The 15,681-nt window shown below is 40.8% G+C and overlaps 1 protein-coding gene across 4 annotated transcripts in view; it reads right to left on the bottom strand.

Annotated features, from left to right (window-relative positions):
* The window catches only part of SOX6 (SRY-box transcription factor 6), a 2,230,635-nt gene that overhangs the window by 1,788,314 nt on the left and 426,640 nt on the right, over positions 1 to 15,681 (bottom strand). The window lies entirely within an intron of this gene.

The raw sequence follows: 15,681 nt of genomic DNA, 5'->3' as shown, positions 1-15,681 counted from the left end.
ATCACATAAAAATCATTTAAGTTTCTCTCAGCACTGTACATACTAACAGCTATTCGAACATGTTTTATAAACAACAGAGAAGAAAGGAAAACTGTTATAATGATTAAGGTTATGATAAGCTGCACAGTTGTTTCCATCTAAACAATTTACAGAGAATTTGCATTCAGTAATCTAAAACATTGCACAATTGTCATTTTGCTCTTTTTTCACCATAATGACTTGATCTGGTAGTGCTAGAAACTGCTACTGTATTTTCAAAAACAAGTGAGCAAAAGCTGATAATAGCTGATACTCAAATAATTATGTATGTAATTAATATATTAAGTCTGTACTGACATACAGTAAAAACACATTTTTGACTGGTTTCAGATGGCACACTCTCAGCAAATATAACAACACCCCTGGTCTACTACTCACTTTAAAGTATAAAATGGGAATTTAGTGAAGTTTCACATTTGGATTTCTACTTACAAAGTATGATTCTCATAAAATTCTCATCTGTGATCACAGGTTTTATCTTAGAAATAATTTTACTTTTCCACACAGTGGCATACTGCTCTTTCTTCAGCAATCTCGTCAACATAATAACAGACTTTATTAAAAGAAAAAAAAAGTTATACCATTCAGTCTGTGACAAATGTTTTTTTTTCTCTTTTCCATAAAGCAGGGCACTGTTGTGCATGATCATGTGAAAGTGTGTTTAACCCCTAGTGTTTACTTTGATAACAATGCACTTTATTAAACAAAGTTTATTTTATTTCCCTCAGCCAGTACATGAAATACAGCTACTTGTTTTGTTAAAGCAATAGTTTGCTAAAGCATTGCTGTGCAGGATCTTGTAAAAGCTTTTATAACCCCTAATGTTTACTTTAGAATTGAAAAATGTGGGAGATGCATACTTCATTATTAGGCAGTTTAAAACAATTTTGCAATCCTTTCTCTAGCATTGAAAAATGCCTTGAATTCAGATACTTTAAGTGGTCTAACCCCCCCCCCCCCAAAACGGTGGTATAAAATAATATGTATTCATAATGGAATCATAGACCTTCAGTTCTCACGCCTAGCAGAGTATGTCATGTTGGGCAGCTGAATTTTCATCCCAAGTACTCCTTACAGATAAATCATTCACTGGCATGCAATGCCCCCAAAATCTCCAGCACTGCCACCAGAACTGGTTAGCCAGGAGCTCTTTTTCAAGACTGCTACATAAGTATACACTTTGTTCTAGAATATGCCTAATTATGTCTTTTCCCCTTTTACTGTAGCCTACTAAGCCAATTAACCAGACACCTAATGAATTAGTGAAGCATACTTTATTTTAGCCTACGGCACAATGGTGAAAAGCAATTGTGCACACCATATTGAGTGACCCTGCAAGTAGATGACCACAAATGAGTGGAATCTTGGAATGCCAGTCCCAAAGCACCACAGTGCAGTGCAGACAAAATAAAGATGGAAATAAATAAAGGTAGATGTAATGAAATAAATAAATACAAAAATGCATACATAAGAAATTAATACATATGTGCAAAATGAAGATGTTATAAATATGTAAAGAAGAACTTAGATAATAAAGAAATACATGAATAAATAAATATGCAATGAATATATAAATGCATTAAAAAAGCAATATAAGAAATACATATATAATCAGATAAATTAATACGTAATAAATATATAGCTACATTAAAGAAACAAACCTCATCTGCCACATTAATGCACCACTATTATCTACTTTAACTACAAAACTGAATTTCATCATCAGCTGATTTATGACACTACTTTGCTTTATAGCTAACAATTAAGCAAGGGCAGAGGTTTCTAAGGTTTCTTTTAATTGGTCTGGAATCAAAAGTACAGTTCACTGCACAATATCTTGTACATATAATTTAAGAATAAAGTGAAATGGGATTTTCTGAGCAAACACTTGAGTGAAGTCAAATCAGATAGAAAATGAAACGTGAGAATGTGCCTTCAAACGATCATATACAAAATAAATAAATATTCAGTCTTTTGAAAGAGATAACTGTGAAGCAAATATGCATGACCACAGAATCAGGGTGAGATGAAAAAAAAGCAGAGCTAACTGCCGCCAGTGATCCTACAAAATCAGGTCAGTTGCTGCTTATATTATACCTTTAAGGTTAGAATCATCTTAAGGTAACATCTTCTCAGAAGCAGCCAGGCTAAAAAACAAACAGCACCATACAATGATAAAAAATGTTCTGATGTCCTATGTGCTGCTTCTCAGCTTTAATTATGGCACAAAACATAATTATAATTATTTTATAACTGCATCCTTGTTGCATTACAGAGGTCCTTGTTTATATGGCCAGTATATTTAGTTCAGAATGTTCGGCTTTATGTTTTAAAAGCCCTTTGAGTGATTATGGTTTGTTTTAATCTGCCATGATGTAAAGCATACTCTTCCACTCCAAATGTAATGCTTTCTTAGAACATATCTGCATCTATAATTTACTAAAAAATGTTGTGTTAAAAGAACATTTTTGCAGGAGAAGAACTGAACAATCTGAATGGAAAGCTACACATGAACTGACTGCATAAAGTGAAAAAGTTTGATTCCCCTGTCATTTCATCTGTTAGAACACAAGTGCTCAAATCATACTAATTTCAAGCACTACTTTTGAATATGTTTTTCTCTCTGTAATAATAGCAGTTTTGATGGTGAACATATTAAGTGACATAGCATGTGGAGAAGAACCCTCTCATATGCAGAAGGTGGGGGGCTTACTCACTGCATAAAACACTCATTTCAAACAAGTGTCCACTTCAGATCTTCTAATCACAATTTATTTTTTGCAAAGACCCCCTCCTTTCATAACCGCCAGACCAGTCTGCCCATTTACCCTATTGACTTGTCTGTTCTCCGGGATTAAATTCTTTGGTCTATTTGTTCTCTGAAGTAAAAGCAATGGCAACTGGGAAAGGAAGCCATCATCTTTGCAGTGGGAGGACAGGGTTCTTCACCCTACTTTTTCGGCCCATGTCCATCTTTGCACAATGCAGTGACTTGCAATAAGCCTTTGTGATGTATGTTCATGCCATTGCATGCCAGATGATTACATGACCTTTCCCCCACCCACTGCAATTTGTATCTTCCATGTGATTTCCTGGTATCCACAAGAGATTCAACTATGGATAGCATTCTCAACCACATACTCTTCACCTCTCTTCCTGAAGTGAGGCAAGTAAACTAAATCTAATTTCCTGTCCTCCCCAGTGCCATCTCCAATAGATGTCAGAACTACTGACTGAACTTGAGGCACCTATGTCACAGTAAGGGATTTATCTTACTATGTCAGCACATATGAGAAGGAATGTTAGCTACTTTTAGGGAGATCCATTTGACCCTGCACTTTTTTCATACAATGTTCCTCATTAACATGTGCTCCAATAAATGTTGCTGGCCAGAATATATAGTATGTCACTCATTCATTCTAACTAAGTAGTTCACCATCCTAGATATGTATGTCCACAATACAATATACATGCAGTCATCATAGACTTACGTTTATATCAGAGAGGATAAGATGAACAGATTAAATTATTATAGCAGGATCTCATGAACAGACCTCATAGTACCAACACGCTGCTTATTGGCAGTTTTGTGTCCACTGTCTATCAAACACAACTTGTCATAAGAAGGAAATTGTCTCAAAATGTTACTAACAATACTATGCCAGAGAGGTTTATTTTACTATTTTCTTATACTGAGTGAGAAGTGGGGAGCAAACATTATATCCTCTTGATCTGGGAGTCAATAATGTCCATGTGAAAGTCACATCTGAACTTGAGAAGCAGTAAGCAAAGATGGCTTTGTAAGCAGTTTTCTTCTTTACAAAGATTCTACCTACATCTCACAAATGTGTTGCATATTCAGATATACTGAGGGTTCAGCTTTGGTTTTGTGTAAGATTTCTACTTCACAGCAAAGGACAGAATTAGTTGATTGCAACTGTTCCTGTTTGTGATTGTATTTAAACTTTTTTTTAAACTAGGCATTATACAGGTAGCATAATCAGAAATCTGACCTAGTACTAATCTCATTTTGTTCATGAAATGCAGAAGGAGAAAAAATCAACAGTCAATAGTTAAATGGTATATAATAATTATTTATTGCAACTCAGAAAACAGATCTCACTATACCTCATAGTCAATAACCCATGCCTCCCTCCCATCCATACCACACATTCAGAACTTGTCATTTTCAGCAAACTCTTAACAAGACTTTGTATGTTATGCTCCATCAGTAAAACAATGGTTAGAAGCATTCCCATTCATACATTTACAGGTTCATGCAAAGCAGAAAGTTCAGTTGGTATATTTTCCAGCCTGATCAGTGAGGGCTGTTCTGCTTGCCTCAGGAATAAATTTGTGTGTACTCATCCAGTCATCGAGGCAGAACTTGAAGGAGACCAATATCTTACACTCTTTGGCATGCAAACAAAGCTTGTTCCATAGGTATGGAATTCTTTGTATAAGAAACCTAGCTCACCAACAGTTTTTGTTTATGTTGAGATGAAGGTTGAGCTCCTTGGACCAAGATTTGTTAGTATTAGCAGGATTTCAGAAGTGGAGGAGGTCTGGTATGGCAGGATCTTTAGTGTCCATAAAACAAGACAGAAATTAATATATAGGAACTGGTACAAGACACATAAATGTAAGAAGGTTTTTCATCTTATTTATTTATTATGTATGTATTCATTTTTATCCTTTGTTGACAAGGTTAATCCCACTATGCTAGTGGCCTGATTTCACATTTTTACTACTCGGGGAAATTTGGCCAGGGCATTGCAGTATTTCTCCTACTCTTTGAAGCTGTTGGATGATGCCAGCCAGAGGGTTCCAACAGCAGCAAGGAATAGACCTAAGGAAAGCAGAAGCATGGAGGAGGAGGAGAATAAAGCTATGTACAGTTTGGAGGTGAAAAATGAGAATTTGGAGAAAAGTTTGCTCTGATGTTGTCAATTTTCATTTGTTCCTCAACAAATGGGTTCAGATTCAACCCTTGGATCCAACTCGGATGCTTTTTATAGCTTGCAGATAGAAAATTTTCAAGCTCCTCCATTACACATAATGCCCTAGTTCCCCATCATACCTTAGAGCCTTTGCATACAGATGTAGTCATGTTAGCTCTCGAGCTTTGGTGTTAGTTTGTAAGTAAAAATTAGATACATGTGTATATATATATATATATATATATATATATATATATATATATATATATATATATACACACACACACACACACACACACACACACACACACACACACACACACACACACACACACACACACACACACACACACACACGGTCTACTTTTACATGTGCATAATGCACATATGTGAAAGTGAATTGTGCGAAAGGACGTTTTCTAGTTTTCGGATAGCCGAAAAAAAATGCATCAAATGTGCAATGAGCGAATGCACACTGACATTCGCTCATTGCAGATTCAGCATTTTGGATGCAGAGAGCACTATAGTGGGGATCGGGAAATGGACCCTTTCCCCACTGTAGTGCGATCTTGGAGTGAGAATATTAAAGTAGGGGGGTGTGGAGGGTGCAGAGGAGCTTGCCCCCTGCATTAAGTTGTGTGTTCGACATCAGAGTTCGAAACTCAGTGAATCTGCTTTTCGATTTGCTGAGTTACGAACTTCCGTGATATTCGACATCCAGAATTTGGCATTTCAGTTCACCCAACCGGCAGATCGGAAACATGATTTTCAACGTTTCAAAGGTAAACTCTATATATATATATATATATATATATATATATATATATATATATATATATATATCGCATTTTCCTTTGTACTCTGTAATAGTCCTCTTCTATCCTTTCTACACTTTTTAGTGTAAGTCACTATTACCACTGTTGGTATTTTCTTTTCTTTTAAACTCCAAAGCTCCAGTAAAACACAAGGCACCAAAAAAGGCAGTCTAGAGTTCTTCCAAGATGAAATCCCAGCAATGTTCTCAAATTAAATTCTTTTATTTCACATACAGCACAACTGAGCAAGGATTTAGCGCTTTCGTCTCCCCACAGGAAACTTTATCAGAGTCAGTATAGATAGCTTCCTTAGGCTCTTAAATACATACAAAAACACTCCCATTGGCTACATTTCATAATGAACACCCCTCCCAATGGACACAATCAATTTTAAAATAAAAGTTAAGATTTTTTTTTAAATAATATATAACACCAGTAATATACAAATTGAACCATGTAAAGAAAAACATGTTTTATATATATATATATATATATATATATATATATATATATATATATATATACAAAAACAAAATATATGTATGTGTATGCACACGTTTACTTCACACGTCAAAAATATATACATATAAAAATGTATATGTATACATATGCAAGTATGTAAAAATATGTAACACATGAAAAACGTTGATTTAAAAGCTACATAATGTATTTTAATTTTGTATATTAATTTTGTAATATGTTTGCGCTGTTTTCTTTTCTTTTCTTATACCTTTATAGTAACTTTTTCAGTTACCATTGATTGTAATTTTTCCCTTTAACTTTCTTCTTTTTTTCTTAACAAAAAAAAAACAAACTTTTCCCTTTCTTATCTCCCGGTTATTTATTAGTTAGGCATGGCTGAAAAACATCAGGTTTTAAGATGTGTAAGGCTTGTGGCCACAAAATTTCTTTATCAGATGCACATGATTCGTGCATTTATTGTCTAGGTCTGGCTAAATTGAATGCGCCTTGTGAAATATGTAAGGTCTTTAATCCTTGGGTCCTGGTGGCTCATAAGAATAAACTGATTTTAAGAGGTTTACTTCATACCACATTTTCTGAGACAGTATCTGGGGCTCAAACCTCCAAGAAAATGGAGGAAAAAAGAGGCCAGGAAGCATCCCTCTGACCCTTCCAGATCTTCTGCAGAACTACATCTAAAGCTGTCTAAACTATTGGATACTACATCAGATCCAAAGGCAAAATGCTCAGATCTGTCAGCTTCTAATGTCAAATCTGTGTCATCGGATCTGACCCACTCGGATCTGATGAAGCTTCTTTGGACCTGATGTGCTTCGTCTCTGGATTCATCACCTTCCTGCTTTACATCTCCTTTCTTAGTGAGACGTCACCATTCCAGGACCCTAAAAATTGCTTCTTCTTCATTTTCATCCAGAAGTCTGACTGAAGCAGATGCGGATAGGATGATGAGAACATTTCTCTCTATACAAATTCAAATGAGAGTTCTCCTGGCACCTATTTCCATCTGGTCTGAAGACCTTTATCAGTACTACTCCACCTATTTTGGCTCCTTCTCCAATCTGACCTTTGATTTTGAAGCACTTGGATTCTAGAATACCAGAGCTATCCATGTTGGATCTGAAGATATATATATTCCACTCCGATACCATCTCTGAGTGGACAGATTCTGAGTGTGGTAGAGCCAGATGACTCTTAGAGCTGTAGCACTCTTGCAGAATCTGAGGTGTTGTAGTCAACTCTGAAATTGTCAGAGCCATCTCTGCCCCTCAGAGCCTCAGCATTGGACAGCTCAGCTTCGACTTCTGGCTCGATAGAGTGGTCTGCCTTTTGGTTGGAAGAAGCCGACAGTCCAGAAGCATGTCTCCTCGGAACTGTGGGCTTCTTTCTTTCTGGGGCAATCTACATTTGAGGTACTAGAGAGAGTTTCTCTGCTCCTAGAAGAAGGTTTCCCCCCTTTTAGATGCTTCTTCCCAAACCCATCTGTCTTTGTGCCTTGAGCCTCAACAGTCTACCCCACAGGGACAGCCATTCCAAAGTTTCCAGGCTACCCACTAGAGTATACTAATATCTTCTGACACTTCTCCAGAACATCCCACTGAAGAAGTTCCTAAGAAGAGAAAGTGCAAAAGGAGGCACTTAGACTCTCACCAAGAGTCAGTCATGGGAGATACTGATTTTGATGAGGGGAAAGAGTCCCCAAGATCACCACTTGATGACGTCTCCATTGGAGACATCTTGGAAATCCTCAAGCAAAGGGAGGCAGTTCGGAGTAGGAGCAAACAACACTGTTTGGGATGGAGCAAAGCTCAAGGATCCAATGGGAGACAGAGCCAGGATAACAACTGAATTTGGGTCTGAAGAATCTTTCTCATAATTCTGTCCACATCAGCTTCAGAAATGCTCCTGGTAGACCTGAAGGATGATGATGTGAATGAAGGTCTAGAATCTCTGCATGGTGTGTCCTGCAGAAAGGGGGAGTGCAATTCCAATGGTATCAGCTCTGGTGTAAACCTTCTACAGACCGGAGACTTTGAAGACTTTGAAATGGATCCAAGGAAGTAGATGCATCCATAGTTTTAGCAACATTTGCAGGAAGAGCCAACCCTGGAGCTGAACAAAGAGAGCAGTCAGAGGAGTGCTTCCTTGACTCTGTAGGCTTCTCTCTAATTTTTCAACTGACTTCCTTTTGGATTTCTCCACCAACTTCTTCATGAAGAGGGAAGTTCCAGATACTGAAGAGGAATATGATGGCAGTAAACCTTTCAGCACCAACTTGTTTCTACATTCCATTATTGTCCTGTTGAGGAACATGAGCTATAGATCCAAAATCTGAGAAATGCCCAAAGTCGGTCCTTAGGTCAGATCCAAAACCCAATATTTGAGGAATGGATGAGAAAGACAACATCAGATCTACAAATACATGTATTTTCTCAGCTGTAAGGAAGTTCTCAAGAACAGGCAACTTTTACACAGTCAGACTCCTAGTGTTGAGCAGTGCCATATTAATGTAAACTATACTGGAATCTGATAGACTGGAATGTTGAGGCAATGTTTCTTGCCTCAAAATGGTACTATAGGAACAGAAAAAGTTTCAGTTGCAGTATATGCAATAATATATTAATCATAGGCAACCATTATAAATAAACCTTTTAATAATAATAATAGAAACAGTAATTATTATTAATAACAATAATAATAATAATAAAACTCTGCTCAAAGCAAACTACAGTGAGAAGTGATCAATTTATATAATATATATAATGCTAAAAGGAATTCCAGTAAACCTCCTCAGATTATGAATCATATTAAAACAAGATGTCCTAAGCTAAATAGCTAAGTATGATCTTTAAATAAAATTTGTTTTCTTTAGTGGTTTAATGATCAAGGTTCTTAAAAGGTTTAACAAGACTGGTAGTTATTTTAATAGGTGATGCCTATTCTTTTAGTTCACAGCACATCCTGCATGATTTACTTAATGCATTTCACCTAACATTTGTTACCAGGAGCTTCTAGCTTAGGAAATGTTGCTCATCCTAAGTTTCTCACTACAAGCTGCTACAATCTGCTTACTGGGTTTTAGCACAATGATTCTTGACTTTAATTTTATTCCGAGAGATACATGGCTAACAAATAACAATCAATGTCTTTTAAAGAAAATGTGCAGAACTCATGTTTGGCCCCAGTAACAGGAATATAAGTGCCATGTTCAGAATATTCTCTGTTTTTTAAGTTAGCCAGTCCAGCACTAAGTCTGGAATCAAACAAAACGGAACAATACCAGTTGTGCTTGTTTTAACTTTGGACATCTCCTTCTGTATTTAAAACACTTTGGATCTTCCTACCAGAACAGCATTTCTGTCTTGACAGGCACGACCAAAGCATATGGTAATCTTTGGACAGCAGTCAACCATATAAAAAAACTGCAATATGTAAGGTGTTCACTAATATCCAAGGTGTATCTGAAAACACCTTTTCCTGATTGATGTCCTTTTGGGGAAAAAAGTAACTAAAAAAAAGAAAAGAAAAAGAAAGAAAGAAACAACTTGAACCAGCACCATAAAAGAGGGCATGAGCTAGCCCATACCACTCAACCTGGAAACATCAAAAATCTGGACAAAGGCCAATGAAAAGTAGGTACAACTGGCCAAAAATTGGGATGTTGGTTAACATAATAATTTGCATACACAGTCATGTAACCGTGCCCACTCCAATGGGATTTTGGGATACCAACATGAAGACTATAGTCACTTAATAGTTATAAATAATGGCAGACATTTGAATGTCAGACTTCATATCCCTCAGAAAATATATAATAATGCAAAACCTGTTATTCTAGCAACTATCTGAGTTTACAAGTGTAATATTTATAATCTGTCACCATACATGTCATTTCACAACTCATATCCACTCCCCAAAACAATAATACACACAATTCCATAGGAGAATGCATACCCAACCCAACTACTTTCTGTGCTTCAAAAAGACCCACCAAAATAAGAAGTTAGGCACCTACCATAACGTTCCATGTTAGTTGTCTTCTTCTCGCCTTCTTTCTTGCTGGATGGGTTCGGAGCCGATCCTCGGCTCTGACTCAGCCAATACTAAAGCTCGAGAGCTAATTCCACCGGCTCGAGGCTCCCCTATATCCCACAATGCTAGGCGGTAACTACTCAGATCTCGTTTGATAGCTATACCAAGCAACCCTAGTCTCCATAGAATGGAGTAGGGAAACCCACCTCAAAACAACCTGCGTGAAAGGTATCACAGACCTAAGAAAGGAGAAAAAGAGGTGGAAGAACGTGTGGGAATGACGACTTCCAGAGGAAGAACACAAACTGAATTCCTGTTGGTCTGTCCAGGCTTGGGGGAAGGAGGGTGGGACGCAAGAAAGAAGGTGAGAAGAAGACAACTAACATGGAACATTATGGTAGGTACATAACTTCTTAATGTTAAGTTGTCCATCTCGCCTTCATTCTTGCTGGATGGGACCGTGTCCCTAGCACCTTATCCCGGGTGGCCTATCGGAACAGACTGTTGAGAACAGTGGAACCAAAATTGGCACGGCTTCTGGAAACCATGTCCAATTTGTAATGTGAAATGAATGTATGAGGAGAAGCCCAGGTGGCTGCTGCACAAATGGAATCTATTGGCAGCCTATCCTGAAAAGCTACGGATGTAGCTAATGCCCTAGTTGAATGAGCTCTAGGTCTTGAGGGTAGTTTTTGATGTCTTATCTCATAGATGAAGGTAATTGTAGAGGTGAGCCATCTAGAGAGGGATACTTTAGTAACAGGAAGGCCCAATTTCCTTCCGCATATGACAGAAACAATTGATTAGATTTCCTGAATTGTTTAGTCCTATCTAAGTAATATCTAAGTTGGCGATGAACATCCAAAAATGTAGCTTTTGTTCCGACCTGTTTGAATAGTTAGGGAAAAGACGGGAGATCAATAATTTGGTTTAGGTTTATTTGAGAGGCAAGTTTGTCCAAAAAGCATGGATTAGTACGGAGGGATACCCTATCTTTGTGAAACACTAAGTGAGGAGGACGACTGCACAGAGCATGGAGTTCAGATACCCTTCTCGCTGAAGTTATAGCTACTAGAAAAAGTGTCTTCCAAGGAAGCAACTTCAGAGAACATGAAGCTGCCGGTTCAAGGGGAAGGATTAAGGATGCCAGAACCAAGTTCAAATCCCATTGAGGCGTGGGATCTTTGATTGGAGGTTTGAGAAGAAATACACCCCTTAAAAAGGCTTTACAGAGTTTGTGAGCCATGATGCTAGACTCCGAGACACCAACATGAAAATTAGATATGGCAGCCAATTGAACTCTAATGGTAGATGCAGATGATCCTAAATGAAAGAGTTCTGCTAGAAAATCTAGAATAGACTGGATAGGTGCTGTAAAGGGATCTATGTTTTTTGACGTTGCCCAAAAGGAGAAGCGTTTCCATTTGCTACTATAAATCTTCCGGGTAGAAGATTTATGAGAGGCTATCAAGATATCTCGGACCGAGCGAGATATTGAGGGAAGCCTGGCTAAGGTTGGAATTGGAGAAACCACGCTGTGAGGTTTAGAGAAAGCAGAGATTGGTGCAGCTGACCCGATTAGTGGGTTATCAGATCTGGTACTGGGTCCAGATGCCAAGGCTGCTCCAAAAGGTAATGATGAAGAAACGGAAACCATATCTGTCGAGGCCAGTAAGGGGCAATGAGGATCATTGTCACTCTCAAGGCGATGGCTTTCTGAATTAGTTGAGATATCAGTGGAAAGGGGGGAAAGGCATACAGAAGTCCCCGGGGCCAATTGTGAACTAGAGCATCTCTGGTGGGATGGCCTGGTAATGGGAAGAGAGTGAAGAAGTCATGACACTTGCTGTTTTGGGGAGTAGCAAAAAGATCGCAGCAAGGCTGGCCCCATCTTAGGAATACTTCTTCTAGAACTGATTTCTTTAGAGACCACTCATGGGGCATGAGAATTGCCCTGCTCAATTTGTCTGCAATAACACTGGATTTCCCAGGAATGTGTGTTGCTATCAGAAAACGCTGAGAAGAGATCGCCCATTGCCAAAGTCTGAGTGCCTCTCGACATAAAGGGTATGATCTGGTTCCGCCTTGTTTGTTGATGTACCACACTACAGACATGTTGTCCGTTTGAATTGCAATAGTCCCAGTGGGAAGAGAGTCGTGAAGGGCTTGCAACGCTAAAAGCACTGCTCTCATCTCTAAGACATTTATGTGCAAGTGGCACTCGAAAGGTTGCCACGTGCCTTGGACTGTCCTGCCCTGATAATGCCCCCCCCCCACCCGATCAGGGAGGCGTCTGTTGTCAACGTGGTGACTGGGGGGGGGGTGAAGGGTCTTCCTCGGAGAAGTTGAGGTGATGTAATCCACCAAGACAGTTGATTCTTGCATGATTGAGTTATCAAAATGGTATGGGACATCGGGAGCTGTTGAAAGGACCATTGAGTAAACAGCATCCATTGGAGGATCCTCATGTGAAAGCAAGCCAAGGGGAGAAGGGGAATAGCTGCTGCCATGAGTCCTAACACCTTCAAAACTAATCTGGCTTTGACTTTGTTGCATTGTAAGAGAAGGGAAACTTGTTTTTGAATATCTGACACTCTCTGCTCTGTGAGTCTGGCTGAAAGATTGAGTGTGTTTAAGGTGGCGCCTATAAAGGTAATAGATTGACAAGGCGACAAGGCAGATTTTTCGAAATTTATTGAAATGCCTAGAGCTTGGCAAGATTGGATGGTGAAGTCCCTGGATAGAAGAAGCTGATGTCTGGTGGTGGCGGTAAGGAGCCAGTCATCTAAATATGGAAACACCTGGAATCCTTGAAGTCTCAAGTGAGCCGCGACCACTGCCATGCATTTGGTAAACACACAGGGGGCTGTAGTGAGACCAAAGGGCAGGGCCCCGAACTGGTAGTGACTGGCTCCCAGCCTGAAGCGGAGATATCTCCTGGAGCATCTGTTCATCTTGATGTGGTAGTACGCGTCCTGAAGATCTATCGAGCACATCCAATTGTCCTGACCCAAGAAGGGTAGAATGGACTGTAGCGTGACCATCTGGAATTTTGTTTTCCTGATATACTTGTTTAAGTAGCTGAGATCCAGTATGGGTCTCCAGTCCCCTGTTTTTTTTGGTACCAAAAAGAATTTGGAGTAGATTCTGGATCCTTGCTGGTCTGCTGGGACTGATTGGATAGCTCTTTTTGATAGCAGCTTTGAAATTTCTAATGCTGCTTGTTCCCTTAGACCGGGTGGAATGTCTGGAAGGGATCTTTTGGGTTGGGATGGGATGTGAATAAAGGGAATTTTGTAACCCTCGGATATGATCGACTGTACCCAGTTGTCTTGAGTAAGGGAAAGCCAGGCTTTTGGGTACAGGGATAACCTTCCCCCGACTGCCTCCTAAGGTGGACAGCCAGGCAGCCCCTCAGGGATGCTGAAAGGGTTTATCAGAGAACATTTCTCTGCTACCCTGGTTTTGCGGACCTCCTCTGCCTCTAGGGCGGCATCTATTATTATTCCCCTCTGCCTCTAGAGGGGAATCGACCTTATCGTCAGATGAGACTCCTGGGATTGTTTATGAACCACATCTTTCCTCCCTCTGACCTTTGGGATAGGGTCTAGAAGGGGTAGAAAACGGACTCCTACGGCAGAGAGAGTCTTACCTTCTACCTCGCACCTGGTCAATGTATCCTTCACCTGTGGACCAAACAAGGATGATCCATCAAAGGGAGAATTGGTGAAGGACGCCTTGAAAGGGTCCGCAAAGTTGCATAGCCGCATCCAGGCATGACGTCGTAAGGCAACACCTGTGCCTGCGGCTCTACTCGCCCCATCTGCAGCATATGAGACCAGCCGCATGGAGGAGTTAACGATGGAATTCAGGGTTGCCAACTGGGAGTTCATTGTGTCTTTGAACCCCTCAGCTGTAGGATCCTTTATCAGTTCACCCATATCCTTGAGTAAATCTCTCTGGAGACGAGTGAAGTGGCATAAGTAGTTCAGTGAACACGTTGAAAAGGTCGCTGATAAGAACATCCGCTTGCTGTACCTGTCCCTGGTCCTAGATTGCTTATTAGGAGGATGGACAGGAACCGAAGGATCGGCTAACTCCTTCTTAGTGGCCGCAGCCACCACCATGGCATCAACAGGGACACCTTTGGATAAAAAATCTTTATCTCTAGGGGCAGTAATAAATTTAGATGGTCTCCTCGGGGTGGGTTCCACTGAATCAGGAGCCGTCCAAGCCTTCCTTGCCACCACTTCCATAAGGGGGTCAAAGGGAGGGGACACCCAGGAGGTAGAAGGGCGAGAGCCAAATGCCTCAAGATACACTGACTCATGCTCCGAAGGGTTAAGGGCTGGCCAGTTCCCCCTCTGTTTGAGGATCTCAAGGATGTCAGCAAAGGAGACATCCTCAGAGGGGGATCGAGGGGAACCTTCAGATTCCTCTAAGTCAGTGTCAGAGGTGATAGACTCAGAGGAGTCAATGTGCTTCCTCTTGCACTGCCTCTTCCTAGGGGGATCTCCTACCGGGTCAGGAGAAGATGGGGAAACTTGAGGAGTTGGCTCTCTGCGGTCTAAGGCAAGGGGGTGAGTAGAAATCACCACAGGCACTGTAGATGGAGGGGCTGAAGGAGCCGACTGTGGTTCAGACCCTGGTTCTAGCACGCTCCGCATGACCTCGAAGGCACCCCTGTCAGGCAAGGCCAGAGGCCCCCGCTCCGAAGAGACAAGGACCTCCCCCGGCACCGACAGGGACGGCTCTGAAGCCGATGTCGGAGCCGAACTCACCAGCGCCGAAGCCCCGAGAGGGAGAGCGGGGTCGGACAAGGGTCCGATGCCACTCGCCCCCTCGGAGCAGACGAGGGTAGCTCGGCGCCGAGATCCCTCCAAGGAGGAAATCGGAGCAGATGATGGAGCCGAAAGGGAAGGTATCGGATCCGACGCACTGACAGTCATGGCTCGACAAGCCCTGGCTCCGAACTCAAAGGAGTCGCAGGAGGAATGTATTGGGGAACGGAAATAGCCACTGACTGCTGAGTCGGGCTATGCTGCATTTGGGCCAGTGCCTCGGACTTGAGAAGTCTACTCACTACCCTTTGCAAATCGTGGTCAGATAACCTGGAAGACCGTGAGGAATGAGTTTTATGGCTCCGTTCAGAAAGAAGAGGAGATCCTGGCGCCGAATGCATGGAGCCGATAGAGGGGGATCTAGATCACTTCCTAGACTGTGGCTCCGATAAGAGTATCGGAGCCAACGGAGTTTTATCAGCCTCGGCTCCAGCCGGAGCCAAGGTAACAGTATGAGGCTTGGAAACATCGGCTCCGGCAGGAGCCGATGTCGAAGCCGACTTAACCTTTCCAGCAGTCGACTCAGAAACCGGA

The sequence above is a fragment of the Protopterus annectens genome, chromosome 9.part0 (genome assembly GCF_019279795.1).
Source record: "Protopterus annectens isolate FY-2018-M chromosome 9.part0, PAN1.0, whole genome shotgun sequence".
Taxonomy (NCBI): Eukaryota; Metazoa; Chordata; order Ceratodontiformes; family Protopteridae; genus Protopterus; species Protopterus annectens.
The sequence above is the reverse complement of the archived record's forward strand: the minus strand, read 5'-3'. Positions and strand labels throughout refer to the sequence as shown.